Below are 13,012 nucleotides of genomic sequence, written 5' to 3'. Positions count from 1 at the left end.
GTTGAACAGTTTGTTCTTTCCCACAGTCACACTGCGTTTTGTTTTCTTCAATGTCTCCCCATTTTTCCAGGTTAAATTGTGATTGCCCACTCCTGACCTCACGCTACTCAAGTAATTCCAAACTGGCCAGTTCTTATCATGACCAGGGGGTAAAGATTCTGAAAAGCTTTTCCAACCAGGTAGGTGGGATATCTCAGCCCTCCATAGTTGCAGCCTGGCTTCCTCATCAGTGGTAGTTAGTTTCATGGGTTTTCTGAGGAATCTTTTCTCTTTGAAGAGGAGGTGGTGCAATTCCTGCAAGATGATAGAGCCGTTTCTCTGGAGTTGACTTAAAACAACTCAGCCTGTTACAATTCTGCATGTATCATTTAGGGCAATACCCACCTGTTTGGTGTGTGTTGACTTATACCGAACAGGACAGCCATACTCTGCAGTGTAGTAGCATATTGCCATCGCAGAAGTTCGGATGGTTTCAGCTTGACTGCCCCTCTGTGATCCGGCCAATTTTCTAACAAGGGAACCTCCCCATCGCACCCCCCCTCAGATTTAGTTATAAGTTGGCACAGTGGATAGGCCTTGAAAAACTGAACACAGATCGATCGAGAAAACAGGAAGAAGGTGTTTGGAACTATGAAAAAATAAGCAAAATATACAAACTGGGTCATCCATGTGTAATATAGGCAATATTAAGGGCAGTGTGAGATCAGGAGCGCTGTGGTCCCGTGGTTAGTGTGAACAGCTGCGGAACGAGAGGTCTTTAGTTCAAATCCTCCCTCGACCGAAAATTTTAACTTTTTATTTTCAGTTTATGTGACAAACTCTTATGTTTTCATCACTTTTTTTGGAGTGATTATTACATCCACAAGAAAACCTAAATCGGGCAAGGTAGAAGAATCTTTTTACCCATTCGCCAAGTGTACTAGTTAGGTGGGTCGACAACATATTCCTGTCATGTGACGCACATGCTGTCACCAGTGTCGTATAGAATATATCAGACGTGTTTCCCTGTGGAGGAATCGGTTGACCTATGATCTTGCGATCAAATGTTTTCGGTTCCCATTGGAGAGGCACGCCCTTTCGTCAACTAATCGCACGGTTTTGCGGTGCGGTCGCAAAACACAGACACTAAACTTATTACAGTGAACAGAGACGTCAATGAACGAACGGACAGATCATAACTTTGCGAAAATAAAGAAAGCAAAATTTTCAGTCGAGGGCAGATTTGAACTAAAGACCTCTCGGTCCGCAGCTGTTCACGCTAACCATGGGACCACGGCACTCCTCGCCTCATATTGCCCTTAATATTGCCTATCTTACACATGGACGACCCAGTTTGTATATTTTGCTTATTTTTTCATAGTTCCACACAATTTCTTCCTGTTTTCTCGATTGATCTGTGTTCAGTTTTTCAAGGCCTATCCACTGTGCCAACTTATAACTAAATCTGAGGGGGGTGCGATGGGGATGTTCCCTTGTAAGTAGGTTGCTCCTGGTGGAGACTTTTTATTTGAAATTCATGCAGTGGTTTTTGAATGTTTGAGATCTGTCAAGTGCTATTCCTGAGTATTTTGGAGTGTCATAGTGTCCCAATTTAACCCCTGACATTTCTATCTTTAACTTGCGGGTGGTTTCCCTATTTCTCAGATGGGAAGCACACACTTGTTCCTTTGATGGCTTTGGTTTAAGCTGCTTTATTCTGCAGTATTTTGACAGCTAAGCATTATCTCAGTCAACCATGTTGCAAAACGAGGGCAATGGAATGTAGTCAAATTAAATCACGTGTTGCTGAGGGAATTAGATTAGAAAGCACTTGCTACACTGCTATATATGTGAATTGCTGAGCTAAAGCTCTCCTAAAAAGGGGCAGGGGCTGATGTGTCAGAAATAAATCATGGACAGTCGTTATGGAATGAGTGCAAGCAGCGATTTGAGAGTTAGCTGTGATAGAAAATGAGATTTATTTTTGTATCTGATGATATGACTTATGTTCTTTGGTGACTACTACTGTGTTAATATTCTATTGTGCGAGATGTAGCAATTTCCTGTGTGTAGTGAGGAAAACCAATAAAATATTGACTACTATAATAATTCTGTACAATAGTCGGAAGTAGAGTTCTCCTAAAACTCCGTAAGTCAGTTACTGTGATTTGAATGCTTTCGTTATTGTTATTGCTTACCTGAGGCAAGCATAGCCTTAAATGTTTTTTTGTTTACTGGTTCATGAATCAATGGCAATTAAATGACAAAGGTTACATATTTACATAAAGTAAGTAATGTTATGATGCGCTCATTCATTTGAATCTATGGATGCGGAAAAGTTGGAATTAAAAGTAACATTGGTTACCAACAAAATAGGTGCACAAAGTTCAATAAAATATTTCACATGCACTGAGGTGTTACTGTGGATCATATCAGATAGTCGATGTGTCAGATCTACATACTAAATAAATATAATAACTGTTGACGATTGATATTAGTGATGAATCGGGTGCTTTCTATATGAGAATGCAGCATTGCTGCACAATATACAAGGGTATTCATTATATTGTAGGGGGATATCAAATCAATAGTTGCTGGAAAGCATTTCAGTGAGGTGTAAGGTAAGCTAAGCTATATAACAGAGATAAAAGGATTTAAACCATCAGGAGAATCTGCTACCTCTGCAGATTAGGCACAGTGATGACTGCCAGGTTCTGAGTTAACTGCTTAATTATTTTGCATTTACCTTTCCATGGAGAAATGTTATTCTCTTTAACTATTATGTTGTCTATAATTTACATCCCTCTCTTTAATGTCCTGTCTTACAGAGTAAAAGTACACGCAAAAGAAAGGTTGCATGTGTGGGGAAGGTGTGGTCATATAAGGTATTAAATATGTAGTGTAACTCATTCCTGACCACGGTTCTCAGTGACTTTCCTGAAATCTATCCCTTTTCCAGTCCATTTAAGCTTCTTTTATGTGTGTTTTCAGCTGTGCTTCATGAGTAGATTTTTTTAACTATCCAATTAAATTATTTTGTCATTAAGTAAAGAGGTATTTATAATCCAATATATACGTTTCATAGTGGTAAAATGCTGTGGGTGACCACTAGCTTACGGACTGATGATTCGAAGACTGATTAATACTGATGACTGACATGTAGTTATCCAATATATGGTTATTAATAGAGGTGTCTTAGAGTCAATTTTTGGGGCCCGTACAAGTGAAACTATGAAAAGTTCATTCTGTAGGGTACATCGACCACTCTCCATCCTCTGGCATCATGGTTAACTACTCAACATGAAGAGAACCTTCGGTTGGGGGCTGGTATGAGATTCTGTTCTTGGGGAACTATCTTCTTTATTTTTTTCAGTTCTAGAACACTAATTCCTATATTTTCCTTTTCAGTCTTTAACAGGAATACCAGTTGCTCTTCTTTACCCATGCCACATTGTGGTAAATACAACTTGTTTGTTTTCCAAGTAAAGCCGAGAGATGATTCAGGGTGACACATATTAGGCATTTGATGTTTGCTTTGTGGGGCACTCAACTGCTCAGTCACCAGCGTCTGTACAAAGTCTCAATTTTTACACAGTCCAATTTTTCACGCAATCCAATCGAGCCACTGTCACAAATGGTGATGATGATGATGAAATGACAACAAAAACACCCAGTCCCCAGGCAAAGAAAATCCCTAACCTGCAAATTAGGCGTATCAACATAGGCAGCGAGTTGTTTTGATGCACAAACATACGTGAATATAATAGTGTAAATGGTGAATATAATAGTGTAAATAGTAACAACAACTGGACAAGGGGAGAAAACAACAGGTAGCACAAATTGTTGAAAGCTGATGTTCTAGCAAGTACATAGCAATGCGAAGACATGACACATGAAATATTTGGCTGCTGCAACAATAGATGGCATTAGCATTATCTACAAGAGTGAACTTATCAGCTGTCTTAGCAAGTGAGGTGACAAATCACTCTAAAAACTCACATCACGTATGGGAAGTGTGTGCTAGTGTATAAAAGATGTAAGGAGATGTAAGAAAAATATGGTAATACTGTAATTTCTCACATTTTTTGGAACAGCAAAAGATCTAAAGTATAATTAAGTAAAGGTTTTGTTCCTGATTATTATTAAAAGAAATTAAAAAGGAAATTTATAATGAACTAAGAAATGTTCTTACTGGGATTTAGCAAGTTAGGATTTCATACATGTACATGGTATTTGTCCTGATAACTGAAAAAGAAAACACAGCAAATCAAAGAAAACAAACACTTGATTTCTACCGAATTTTTGAAAGTAAGTGCTTTGTAACTGTGTTAATAATATTAAATGCAACAAAATATCATAATCCAATAACAGCACATAGGTTCCGATTGAACAAATCCTCACTGATAAGAACATAAAAGAAAATGGCTAGGATGAAATATGTTAATAATGTATGCCATATGGTGTTGTGAAGTGCATAAATAAATGTTCATAACAGTTGGGTAAAGTCAGTAGGGTATGGAGAAACTTTGCCAGGAATATTTATAAGAACAGGTATTAAGCTGTGCACACAATTTCAAAGATTTGAGATGGAGTGGACCCAATTTTATGTAGGTGCTAGAGAGTATAGAGTAGGCAGATCTGTGGAAAGGGGAAGTGTACAGTATCTGTTTGAAGAAAGAGGTGAAATGCAGCTACAACAGGGATAGTAATTTACAATGTGACGATGACTTGGCTACTCAAGGATTCTTTAAATTTCATTTCCATATCTCCTGGCTTATCACAAACCTGAGATCATGTAAAGAGAGAGAGAGAGAGAGAGAGAGAGAGAGAGAGAGAGAGAGAGAGAGAGAGTCGGCATGTAACTCTTTATTGTAAAAAAAAGCTTGCCCTCTTTCTCAAGCTCAATAAATTTGAAAACCTGCTAATGTTATGTACAAGGATTTTAAGACAGCAGAAAGCTTGTTGAGCCTGATAAATTAGGGTAAGTACTCACACAGTTTTTTATAACAATGCAATGGGCATAAGAGCAAAATAATGAGCTGTTAGTAAAAATATAATAGAAGTCATCAACCAGACTGAAATACATGAATCAGCTTCATATTGAAATAAATGTTTGCAATTATGGTAAACATGTTATGTTATGAAATAGAGAATATTAAAAGGATGTGATGCTTTTGCTTTATCGATTGATATAAATAATAAATATTTCTACCAAAATGTAACTTTTTTTTAAGTGAAAAATAAAATGTAATCTAATCTCAAGAGACATTAATTTTTGTAAAGATAATATTGCATCAGACCTAGTAGACAATGATGAAAGAATGTAATCAACTGTCTAAGTTGAGTTTCATGACTTCTTTTGTCTAAGTGGGGGAATCTGTAGTGTAACATGAGACTTTCTGGAATAACATGTTCCACTATTATCTTCTTTGGCCAATGAAAGATGTTCTTGGGAGTTGAAAATGTATTTTAGTAGCTTTTAAGTAGTGGACTGCATACTGTATGTGGATTAGGCACAGACATGAAGAGAGAAACTGAGCACAATGCATTAACATGATGTGATGATGAGCAAGGGGTTTTACTTGCAACAGAAAAGTTGTTTACACCTTGCCATTGCAACTTGGGGATGCTGTAGACTCCAAAGAAGAACAAGTCTGGTCAACAATGGTTTCACACTGGAACAAAAGAAGCTTCTTAAAATATTCTTGGACTTAATTATTGACTCACCATCTATATCTCAGATGGAGACAAAGTTCGGCAGTCAAAATTAGTGGCACTGCTTCACAGAACCACAGCATCAAGAAAACACAAGACGACTATCAAGATTGAATAATGTAACTTTTACTATGAACAGCATCAGGATGACAGGTCCATACATGAAGTTGTTCCAAGCAGTTTGACCTCAAGAATCAAAAATGGTTCAAATGGCTCTGAGCACTATGGGACTTAACATCTATGGTCATCAGTCCCCTAGAACTTAGAACTACTTAAACCTAACTAACCTAAGGACAGCACACAACACCCAGTCATCACGAGGCAGAGAAAATCCCTGACCCCGTCGGGAATTGAACCCGGGCGCGGGAAGCGAGAACGCTACCGCATGACCACGAGCTGCGGACCCTCAAGAATCCTCTATTAAAACACTTCAGTGACTATCATGAAGATCAGGCACTAAGGTCCTGTATCCCTGTAACTTGCCCGCGGTTTTATGCTCATGAGAATGTTCATGCCAAGAAACGTTTTTATCTTACCTCATGTTGTGGGTTTGTAAGGCTTCCCATTTTTCTGGTACCCCCATTCAGTGACAAAGTTAGTCTGCATAACTATCCACTGAATTACAGCATCAAATATCAACAATTTGAACAAATTATAGTGAGTGGGATCCTGTAAGTCTCTCACATGCGCAGCAGGACCAGTTACTGAGGAAGAAGGGCATGGCATGTCATTTGTGTGAGTTACATTTTCATCACCTTCATTGCGAGTTGGTACTTGTTCTGGATCAGCAGTAGAACTGGATGCAGTTTCATCAGAACAGAAAGATGAGATACCCAATGTCTGAGTGTGTATTTTCTCTGGGGAATAACGTTCATCTACAGAAATGGTTATTCCTGAATGAAGTGCACAGTAATCTGGGTCATCACCACTAAAATCTGCATCTTCATCTCACGAATTCTGAGCTGAAGGTATTTCAGCATGAAGCGTTGCCATTATCTCTTCATCTTTCAGTACTTCCCTACAGCACTACATTATAAACTGAAATGGAAGATACTGTCTCTAATTAAAAATGTGAAGTTCATGTATCCTATGATGCAATTTTCCTGCACAAAAAACGTAAACACTACTCAATGTTCCATACATTATCTAGCATATTGGACAATTGTTGATGCTTGGTGGTACATGTTATGAACTCTGAATTATTCATGAACTAGTCACTGCCTGTAGAATGTAGAACTGTGAATTCCACAGTGATTCTGAATGTTTCCAAGTCATTATTTTTATCTGTAATATAGAGCTAAATCAACATCATATCACATGAAGATGGAAACAGTTATGCACTCGGATGCAGAGGGCAAAGACCAGCAACACTGTGGGAAACAGTGGTCACCACACATTGATGAGTCAGGACGTTTTTTTGTACCAATCGTGCACTTAAGCAAGGGGGAATCATGATACACATGTTGTACCACCTACCCTTAATGAGTTAAAGGATATCATATTGTTGTTTGCTCTGATTCTGCAGAAGCATATTTCCTAACTTCAAATTTTCTAAAACTACATCAGAGCAGTTATATGAAGATGTGCTTGCTGCACACTCTACAACATTCATTGTTCTATTTGCCTCCATCTTGGTAACTTTATCTTCATACAATGTAACACATAATACACCAATCACAATATATAGCTAATTTTACACAATTTGTACACTTGTCTTCTCTATTTCTCAATTTACTTATGGAGCTAGGCAATTTATTACCATGAAGCTAAATTGTGTGCCAAACTGAGATTTGAACTCAGGACTTTTATCTTCCACAGGTAAGTGCTCTACCAACTGAGCTCCCCAAGCATGACTCATTACTGGGAAGTTTCTTGTCAGCGCATACTCCGCTGCAGAAGGAAAATTTCATTCTGAAAACATCCCCCAAGCTGTGGCTAAGCCATGTTTTTGCAGTATCCTTTCTTCCAGGAGTGCTAGTCTTGCAAGTTTCACAGATTTTCTCTGAAGTTTGGAAGGTGGAAGACGGGGTACTAGCAGAAGTAAAGCTGTGAGGATGGGCTGCCGTGAGTTGTGCTTAGGGACCTCAGTCAGTAGAGCACTTGCCTGCCAAGGCAAAGGTCCCGAGTTCGAGTCTCGGTCTGGCACACAGTGTTAATCTGCCAGAAAGTTTCACATCAGCACAGGCTCCGTTGCAGAGTAAAAATTTCATTCTGAACTTATCATCGAGAATTGATGGTGTGAAAGTTATTGCACAATTTTCTTGAAACCTCACAAATCTTATCAAGTAATGACACTTAAAATCTACTACCACTACTTATGGAATTTTGTGTATATCCAGCTCCCTCAACTGAGGCATGACAGAATCAGGTAATGTATGCAGGAATTCATCTGATGACAATTTTTCCACAAACCCCATGAACAAAATTTGTACTTTCAATGTTACACATTCTCCCAATGTTCTCAAAATTTATACATAGTTACCCTTCATAACTTATTACATAAAACGTTACATTTTCCTTTACAATAGAAAATTTGTGCACAATAGAACACAAATTTATAATTGATTAAATCTGAGCAGGCACTGAGTGCATATAACATCACAGGACTACCACTATCTATTGCATTCAATGTAGCCTACAGATATAAATTTATATAAAATTTTCTTGAGCTTCCAGCCATGACCAGATGACATTTTGCTGAAGATGGGAACAATAGCCCAGAACTGGTTATAGCATTGAAATTCAGAGTTTTTAAAAGTATTTGTGAGTACTTGCATTTTGCACCAACAATCCTTAACAGCTGTGGAGTTCATGAGATGCTGCATGGATTAAATAACTTTATGATGTTTGTTCTTGGTGTTGCACTAATACCATGTTTCTTAATGAATGAAAACTGAAAAATAATTACAAAGGCTCAGTGTATAGCTTTTAAAATTATGATCTGCGACATTCAATCAATGAATCTTATTATGGTAGTGGTACTTCAAAGTTTTAGAAATGCGAGTAATCTTTATATTACTCCAGTAGGTAATATCATAGGGAATGACTACACAAGTCTACACTGCACAACTTTTAACCAAATCCATAATTTACTTAAAATTAAAGCTACTTCTTTCACTTTGCAAGAGATTCCTTCTGCTTTGTGCCAGGAAGGGTAAATCAGAGAATAATCAGACCAAGTATGTAAAAGTGGTTACATCGTGAAATCAATAAATTTTCTCACTCTCCTGTAGTAAACAGAGTAATACTGTATATATCGAGGTACAAATATATTGAAATAAGACCTGCTGCTACTTTATACACATTTATACAAGTGTGGAGTCTGCATGGGAGTTTTGTGTAGGAGGGAGGAGTGGGGGGATGGAAGCTAACAGCTGAGAGGGAGAGGCAGTGGAATAAGAATGTGATATAAGTGAGCCCTCCTGGTGCAGTTAGAAGAAGCAGTGGGTTACACTCAAAGTGGAGAAATGGGGTGGAAAGGGGAGAGGGACAGAAAAGAGTAAGAGGGAAACCATTGAGAGAACAGTGTATATGTAGATCAATGGAGAGAAGAGTGTATATGTAGATCAATGTAGTGAAGAGTGTGTATGTAGATCAATGGAGTGAAGTGAGAGGTTTGGGGACAAAGCTGGAGAGTGTGGAGTAGTTACTGGTAGAGATTGAAGCTAGGAGGGCATTTACTATGAGGACACCTGCCATTCGTTCATTGATGTCAGTTGCAGATCCACCATCATGTATAATATGCTGCTATTCTTCAAAGGTGCGGACAGTGAACTTATTCTTTAGAATACCACAAGCCACACAATTCACTGGCACTATCCTCCTCAAGTGCCCCCACTCCATATGTTAACCACTTCCTACCTCTGTGCAACAAGTTCGGTTGATTAACTTCTTGCTTAACTATTTGATATGAGTTTGATGTGTATTATTAATTGATGTGAATCTTAAATTTACCTACATTATGACTGAGGTGGTTGAGGAATGCAAATTTTCACACAGTTTCTGTTCCAGGCACTTTCTGTGCAAAAATTGACGCTCAGCAGAATCCTGCCAGTTCCTGGTGTCCATGTAAATAGTAATGAGTGTTTGGTCTCATTATACGGAAAACAAACCACTGACACATTTTAGTAAGGATGGGTATTAGCATACAGTATTGTGCCATACCTGAACTAATTACATTCAACAATTAAGTACTATTATCCATTGTTTTGTTACTTTGGCCATGCTCCCACTACTTTTGTATCCAAACTATTACTAAAAATTTTATGCTCACAGTCATTTGCAGTTTGTTTACTATTATTTGTCATGAGTACTGTTATTTACAATCTGTTATTGACACTGTTGTATGCACAGATGGCAAATGAGTATGAATTATGTCATTTTCATTACAGTCACTTAAATACTTCATATGGAAAGAATATTAAGCCTAGCACTGCATTTAAGAAGTGTCTCTTTCATTTTTGCAATTTTCACACAAAAAAGCAGAAAGCCATACAACTATGTGCTATACTACCTGTGTGGAAGTTGGTATTGCGAGATTAGTGATACAAACAAGTGACCTCTCTGATGCGCATTTTTATTTTCGCTGTTCTCTTGCAAGTTCTATGCTTTTGCGTTATCTTGCTTTACCAAACATTCCTGTGTTCTTATGCTGGAAAACAAATGTTAATTCCTTATATTACAGTAAAGGGTGTCCATAATTAAAGTTTCAGTTTCAAAATGCTGTAGAAAGAGAACCACTGCTCAGGCTATTCCACACTTTCGTCGACAAGCTTGACAAATTCCGCAACAACATACAGATTTTTGAGCCTGCTCTCTTGGCAATTCTGGACATAAAGCCTATGGTGTGCGACAAAAGTGTCACTAATTCTGCAAAGTCTCCACACTACAGTACAGTGTACATTTTTGTCGAAGCAGAAAGTGATGTTAAACTGAACATAAAAACTCTGTTGGTCCTGATAAATTCTACCATGTCACAACCATATGCAACATTGAACTCTACAACAGAGCTCTGAATGCAGTAACTCAACCAGTTCCATATGATAGTTCAGTGAATTTTCTCACTAAGACTGAGTGTGTGGTCATGTCAGACTCAGGAATTTTACTAGTCTGGTGACCTTATCCATCCTGTGCAGTTCGAAACAATGAACTATTCGTCCACCAGATCCAGCAGTTCATCCACACTGTGCTCTGGCATTTATACCAACCCAACCACAAACTTGGTTCGTGGCAGAGGAAAACACTCTGTCAACAACAAATAACCAACAACCACTACAAATTTACTTTGATGTTTAGTAATTTGGACCACTAAACCACAGCATTAGTTTTGGACATTATTGTGCACCCACCACCAGGTCAAGCTTACAACAAACTAAAGGATGTGTTGTTTCCTTGCTGTACGAAATCCACTGGGCTCATGATCAGACAAGTAATATATCAAGAGAAGCACAATGACAAGAGTTCTGGTGATATCTATGTGATTTAGTAGACCTCTCCACAACATATTTGCGTATTTGACAGCAAAAATAACTGGCACAAGTACAAACAGTGTTGGCACTATATGGCAATAAATCACCCAACAAATTGCTGCAGGTCACCAACAGGATCTACATAATGCTTGAGTCGTCCACAACAATCACCTTGACAACACTGGTGCACTAGCCACTTGAACAATGCCTAATGAGCTCACCTGCGCCAAGCCCCGAGAAAATACAAAGTTTATGAAGCATAATGGCAATGCTGGCAACACAAATACAAGTGAAACAGCAGCAACAGGTGTCAACAGTCAAACCCAAGACCAGTGCAACCTGGCACCAACATCATGAGAACTATGATGGCAGTGGAACAATAACCATGGTTTTTGCCAATACCACAAATGTTTTTGGCAACACTCTGCAAAGTGTACTTAACCCTATAGTCATTCAAATAGCCAGTGTGTCCATGGTGCAGTGCAGTCATAGACACTGACTCTGAGTTCAGCATACTGCCTGTGCTAAGCACCAGACAACAAACAGGATGTTCAGACACGGGTGAAAGCAGTTAACAACTCCACGATCAACACTTACAGCCATAAAGTGTTCGCTTTTGACATCGGTCTATCCAGTCCTTTCACTTGGTCATTTCTAATGACTGATGTCTCCGAACCTATTTAGGCACTACTTCCCCACATACTTTGTGCTAGCAGTTGACCTGCAGGGAAAGTGCTTAGTAAACACAACTGACAACAGTGAAGTATCAGGGGCGAGGGGCCGCTGCATTTATAATGCACTACAGGGAACAGACATGGCTTATGCCCTTGAGGAACACATCACAGCTCCTTCAGGGTTTTCATGCACACATACCCAGGAACGTAACTTTTCTGCGTGCATTATTGAAAATCAAAGACAACTGGTGATTGACTGCCATGATTTATTAAGGAAGAAGACATTTAAAGAGAAAAACAGGGCCTGAAAGCAAATCTATCTGCCATGAGTAAGTAGTTGCTGATGACAAAGGTTGAGATAGCAATTTTTGAGACCCAGAAATGCTCATGTAGAGAGGGCTTCTGAGAACCACACAGTTAAACCATCAATTGATTTACAGATACAGACATCCTGCAACAGTGTGGTGTACAATACAGTGCATCACATCAGCATCTCCCATGGACAGCCCACCTCACTCCATGCATATGGAAATGCATCGGATAACACCTAATGGATCAACCAACCCCACCTCACAGCCTGCAGATATACCTGTGCTGCAGCTGACAGTTTTGGCATGAAGACATTCCCGGTACTCAGCACTATGGATGGGGGACAGCAGCGGCTGTGATCGATTTTATGCTCCTGTATCATGAGATTAGTGAAATTTACATGTGACCAATCTGAATTCATTTTTATCTTTGCCATTTTCTTGTAAGTTCCATGATTTTTCATTATTACCAAATGTTCTGTATTCTTACATTGGAGAACAAATGTTAATTCTGTATGTTAAAATATACATACAATTATTTATGTGGATTCCCTGTCAAACTGAATGGTTGACATTTCAGTTACACCATTGACTAGAAATATCTGGGCAAGACACTGAACCTGTGTTTCCGTGCAGAACAAACACCCTTCCCTAGTTCTTCCAAACACAAGTTTAACGTGAAACAACTGCATCACAGTGCTTGCTGTCCGTGAATTAACTCTACAGCAAGTGGCTCCTTATGTAATGAGAGTAGGCAACAATGATGATTTCTTTCTCTCTACTTGCTGACAGATAAATGTGTGGCTCTGACAAATGCTTACCTCTGTTATTACAAATGCAACAATTTTTAGTCTTTATAGCAATGTGC

This window comes from Schistocerca americana, chromosome 3 (genome assembly GCF_021461395.2).
Source record: "Schistocerca americana isolate TAMUIC-IGC-003095 chromosome 3, iqSchAmer2.1, whole genome shotgun sequence".
Lineage (NCBI taxonomy): Eukaryota > Metazoa > Arthropoda > Insecta > Orthoptera > Acrididae > Schistocerca > Schistocerca americana.
This window is presented reverse-complemented; position numbering follows the sequence as displayed.